Source organism: Vombatus ursinus, unplaced genomic scaffold (genome assembly GCF_900497805.2).
Source record: "Vombatus ursinus unplaced genomic scaffold, bare-nosed wombat genome assembly UNPS02009918.1, whole genome shotgun sequence".
NCBI lineage: Eukaryota > Metazoa > Chordata > Mammalia > Diprotodontia > Vombatidae > Vombatus > Vombatus ursinus.
This window is the reverse complement of record NW_020949696.1, coordinates 4,052,009-4,058,008: the sequence shown is the minus strand read 5'-3', so window position 1 is coordinate 4,058,008 and position 6,000 is coordinate 4,052,009.

Sequence of the window (6,000 nt, the reverse complement as noted above, 5' to 3'; positions counted from 1 at the left end):
ATCTCTCTATATAATCTCTAGCTCTCTTCTCTCTACAAATGCCCTTCTTGGTGGTTACATTTTTATTGCACTACATAATCAGTAAAGTACATATTAATATCTTTGTTTTGACGCATTTGAGGTAAGTTCTAGTACGACTGATTTTTTAAAACATGGTATCTATGCAAAGCTGAAAAACCTATCTATTCCTTTCAATGTCCATTCAGGTGTTCTCCAGAGATCTCTTAACACCTAACTCAAGCCACATCTTTAGCATATAGTCCCAGCTCTCCACTCACACAACCACCTCCCTAGTTCAGACACTCCTTATCTCTCATCTGTACTATTGTGACAGATTTCTACTCGGTAATCCGGCTTTCAGGAGTCTTCTCTCTCATTCATCTTCCCTGAAGTTGCTAAAGTGTTGTTCCTAAATTACAGTTCTGACCACATCATTTCTCTGCTCAATGAAAAAGCATTTATTAAGTGCCAACTATGTGCCAAGCATTATGCTAGGTATTAAGAGATATAGACAGACAGACAGACAAAAAAAATCTCTCTGGAGCTTACATTCTATCAGGGAAGAAAAGAAACTCTTGTGGCTCCCTAATAACTCTAGGATTAAATACAAGTTCTCTGGTATTTAAATTCTTTCACAACTTTCCTCCAATATACCTTTCTAACCTTACACACACTCTTTGGACCAACCAAATACTATTCTTATTAGCCTAGCATTACACAAAGTAGGCACTCAATAAATATCTGTGGAATTAAAAATAAAAAATAAAATTACAGACTAATTAAGTTAAATTTTTGGTACTCTAATAAAATAATCTTTTTCTAAGAGGTCCAAGACCTGGGAGTTTTTCCTGAAAATTTTTTACTGAAAATTTACTGGAAACAATACATCCTATATGTAAGAAAAACTACAAATTTAAAACTGACATAAAGAAATTTACATTTTTTTTTAAAAGAGGCTATTGTCTCATCCTGTCTTCCATTCCTAAACACACATCTTTTCCCCTATGGAGCCCTAACTCTTTGAAGAAGCTTTCTAAGGCTAGTCCACATCTAGAGCTTACCAGCTTCACACATGTTCAGCTCTTCAAAGCAGTAATAAAAGAGGACATAGTATGGGAGGCTCAATCCAGATATTGGAGAAGATGAAGAAGAATTTAGAGTCTTTGGGTACCAGGCTTGAGAAAATCAGCTTACAAACCGTCTCAGGGTACATAACCTTTCAAAATGGCAGAGTACTACAGGAGAAAACACAATGGCCTTAGAGTCAAAGGGAACTGGATTCTAGTCCTGACGACCATCAACTTGCTTTGTGATATTAGGCAAGTCATTTTCTGTCCTTAGGTCTCCCATTCGTTTAAATGAAGGATACTGGACTGGATCTCTGAGAAGCCTCCCAACTCTTACCTTCTATGGGCCTCTGGAATGCCATGGTTCTAATCCCTGCTTTTCTATTGGGCTGAAGATAGTGAGGGGCGATTGGGTGCCAGTTAACCATAAACTTATGGAACAGATGTTACAGTGGTGACTGTGGGTGGGCAGTGGCAATTATAAGCAGGCTGGAGAGAACCCTAGTCAGTTGGACCGAACCTCTGCAGCTCCAAAGCCATCAAAAATCCAAAGCCACTGGCCCCAAGCCATCAGCTGTAGCACCTTTGCCATAGACAGTAAACACCAATCCTGTACTTTTCTACAGTATTACAGGATGAGAGCTGGTTGTTGATTGCTGGCTGACTGACTGGAACAATGGCCTCACAAAAGGCTCAATCTACCAAAATTCAACTCAAATAAAATTATGTTCACTCTGTTATTCTTATTAAGTCAAGAGAATACATGCTCACAACTTGAAGAGATTCATTAACAGAGGCTTGAAAACAGGGTTTTCTACTAAAAACAAATTTTTAACAATCATAATCCATTCCATTATGAATCACTATACAGAATAATAACCATATTAGATGATAGGGCAGGTCTGATGTCTGCTCACAGTCTTCACACTATTAGGCACACATTACAGAGTTGTGATACAACTGTTAAAAATTTTGTTGGATGATTCCGTTTCTGGTACCCTTTGTGATAAAAGTCACCTAGAGGCTAACATGGTATAGCAGAAAAAAATACCCCATTACTCTTTCCTTCCCCTGAGTCCCCACAGGTGGGAACACTCACCTAAGTCTGAACCACTTGGTATCTATAGAGATTGGGACTGAATTTCTCTGGTTTGGGGATTTTCCTGGTGAAGAAACTGCCACTACTAACATAGGCCAGCACCTTCTCTGCAATATTTAGTGTTAAGAGGGTTGCTTAGAGCACTGAGAAGTGTGACTTCCCCAATCATGCAGCCAGATGTGTCAAGGAAGAATTTAAACCAAAATCCTCCTGGTTCAGAGTCTAGCTCTCTACTATGCCAGGCTGCCTCCCAGCACTTATCAAGCACAGGCTTATTATATCTGTGGAACTGAATGGCCTGGTACTATACTATTTTGATAGATATGTCTCATTTCTCTGACCAGATTGTAGCTTCCAGAAGGAAGCTAACACCACTTATACAATCTCTGTATTTCCCCAAATACAATCCCATCAATTTCATGAAAACACAATATGTAGGAGAGCAATATCAGAGTACAGCAGGTAGTTGCAAAGGATATTTTTTAATATGAAAGCTATAAACAATGTGCCAATGGTATTGTTGACAATCAACCATTCTACAATTGGCTGATGTCATAGTAGACATTTGCAAAACCACAGTGGGGTTTAGTTAAAAAATGCCCATGATGGTCCTGTGAGGTGATGCTGGTCTAGATCATGTCATGTGGGGTATTTCATACCTGTGACAGGCCTTTCATATAACTATTGTGTGCTCCATAAATATCCTTAAGTTGCCTGAAGACTGCTCTGGTGTCTACAACATGGCACTCAAAACAAGACCTAGGCCTGGCTTTTTCTGGGAATTATCCTGGGGTGATAGCTGGAGCTCCCTCCTCACTTGGGAAATTCCCATCTTGGCTTGCTATCTTCCCCTGACAAAGTACCCTGGGGTTCCCATTGGCTATCTGAGTTCCAAGCTCAAGAAGAACAATGCTGGATGGATGGATGGATGGATGGATGGATGGATGGATGGATGGATGGATGGATGGATGGACGGACGGACGGACAGACGAACAGATGGATGCCTGCCCACTTCTGTATCCTTGCCTGCATAGAATTTCTTATGCTGTCAGCTTATTTCCACTTCTCCAGCCGGCAACATATAGGTCACTTGGCAATTTTTCCTCTCTGAAATACATCACTTTAACATTGATTTCTGTCAAAACCTCATCAGCTGCTTCTCTACCTTTTCATTGAGTTGTAAGGCTTTCTGAAGAGGCTCTCAGTCACTCAGATACAGTATCTCTGGGCCATTAGTAATGCAACTAAGAGGCAACAGCCTGACCCTTCAGATGACTGAAAGGGAAGCGATGCAGTTAATGATGGAAGCCATGAAGACACACTACTTACTCTATAAATACGACATTTTACTTATATCCATTTAGTCAAACCGTCACCTAGTTGTGACCCTTGTTAAGGAGAGGACTGAGAAACCAACTTTGGCAATAAAGGACCCTATTTTGCAAGCTATATATGCTTTACAAAGCTCCAAATAACTTCAAGAAATATAAACAACTTCAATGAAATATAAAATTTCTATAATAGAAAGGACCTTAGGCAACCCATAGACCAAATATGAATCCCCTTTCCAGCACTCACAACAAATGATCTTACTTTTTATTTTCATACATTCTCATCATTCAAACAAAAGAGCATTTTTTGAGCTAAAAAGCCTCAAAGGTCATCATGTCCAATACAGACGAGGAAACCAAGGTTAGTTGACTTGCTCAAGAGTTCACACAGCTAGTATGCAACAAGTAGATGGGATGTGAACCCAGAACCTCTGATTCCAGATGCAGCACACTAAATCCACTAGATCACACTACACTCCAGCCTCCACTTAAAAAAACCTTCGTTAATGGTGAACCCACTTCCTCCTGAAACAACCTTGGATGATCTTCATAACATGGAGCCAAAAATCTGCCTCCCTCTAATTTCTACTCATTGGTCCTAATTCGGTCTCTGGAACCAACTGGAAGAAGCCTGATCCTTCTTTCTTGTAGCAGCTCTTCAGATATCAGAAGACAGTGATCATTTCCCACCCACCCCCTGTAGCTCTTCTGCAAGATAATTACATGTAGTAACTCAATCCTCTTATGGCATGGTTTTTGAGTCAGAAGACCTGGGTCTAAATCTTCACAATTTGTGTACCTTTGGGCAAATCACTTGCTGTCTTTGACCCCCAATTGTAAAATAAGGGTATCAGACTAAATGATCTGTCAAGTTTTTTCGGGTCTCTAAATCCCATTATTTTCTGGATTTACTCCAATATGCCAATGTATCCCTTATTAACGTGTGGTTAGAGGTGAACACAACAGTTCAGGGATAGCATGATTACAGTAAAGAACAACAGGACTCTAACTTCTCTCAATCATAAAATTACCATGTACATATTTCTTTGATGGTTTTAAGATCCTTTCAATAACTATCAACACTATCATGGTCAGCAATAAGAATATCAAAATTCTTATTTCAAAGGCTACAAATTGTAGGACATTAAGTTAAATCTGCGGTGACCAATAATGGAGGTTCCTATTATGAAGAGATAGGCTATGCAACATGTCCTTGGAAATGCAATCTCCAAGTGAACTGCTTTGAGGTGAAATCCTGACTGTACTCAAGCTAGATTGTGATCACAGGTGTTCAGTTGCCTTACTCTAAATGGATATCATCAGAAAGCTGGTCATGTCAAATGAGAGAAGAAATGTAAAATAATGGAAAGTGGAATCTGCCTATACCTGTTTGCTTCATATCCAAAAGCTGGAAGAATTGGGTTTGACTTCTGGTTCTACTATTTCCTAACTATGTGACTATGAGCAAGTCTACTACATCTGGATTTTGTAAAAAGAAAAAAACTGTGTGAATGTGTGTGTGCTTATGTAAGCATATGGGTTAGCTTACAGGGCTGAGAAATGGGAGCTATTAACTTGATTTCATAACAGTTAAGTATAGCTTTGGTTTTTTTTTTTTTTTTTACAATTCTGATTTTCTCACTTATAGCGATAGTTTTAATTGCCAAGATTCTAGTCCCTGTTCCTACGGCATTCTGAAGGGGATAAAGCTGAATCTTGTAGAGATGTATGTTATCGTTAGCCAACTCTCATCAGCAAAAAGGAAGGCAATAAAGATGTCTCTCCTAAGCAAAAAGCTCATCATCATCATCATTCTCACTTAACAGATGAACAAAAGGAGCTGTGGACAGTCAGAGTTCACGCAGAACATCTAGTTCATGACAGAGAATGGATTATAGAATCTTTCTTGACTCTTAGCCTTTATTTTTTTTTTCCCAACAGCACACTTACTTACTCTGATAGCTGAAATGGGCAAGAATCTAGACTCCTGGCTTCTTTGCTCAGTACCACTACTCTCCTGTTAGGGAAGGGTTGGAAGACATGGCATCTAGGGCATCTCTATGCCTTCATTTGTTGTACTGTCATGGCTATACACAAAATAACAATGAAGGAAAAGTAGCCTAGGCTGTTTAGACAAATGGCACAGAACAACAAAGCATCTCCCCACTCTGTGACTGAATAAGCCTAACAATCCCATGAACTGCCAATCTTTAGTCAAGGACAACTGTGTAGCGGCCTCCATACTCCCTTAAAATACAAAAACAAATTCCAAGTGGTTTCCCCCTGCTCACTACTCCAGCCCAATGAAAAGGTGTAGGATACAGCACCAGTAGCAGAAAAAAGTACTGGTCACAGAGTTCAAAGACCTGGGCTTGAATCTCAGCTCCAACACTTCCTAGCCACATGCCCTTACACTCATCCTCCACGAATACCAAGTTTTCTCATTTGTAAAAGGATAACACCACTTGTAGAGTCTATTTATCACTAATAAATTTTTTTGAAA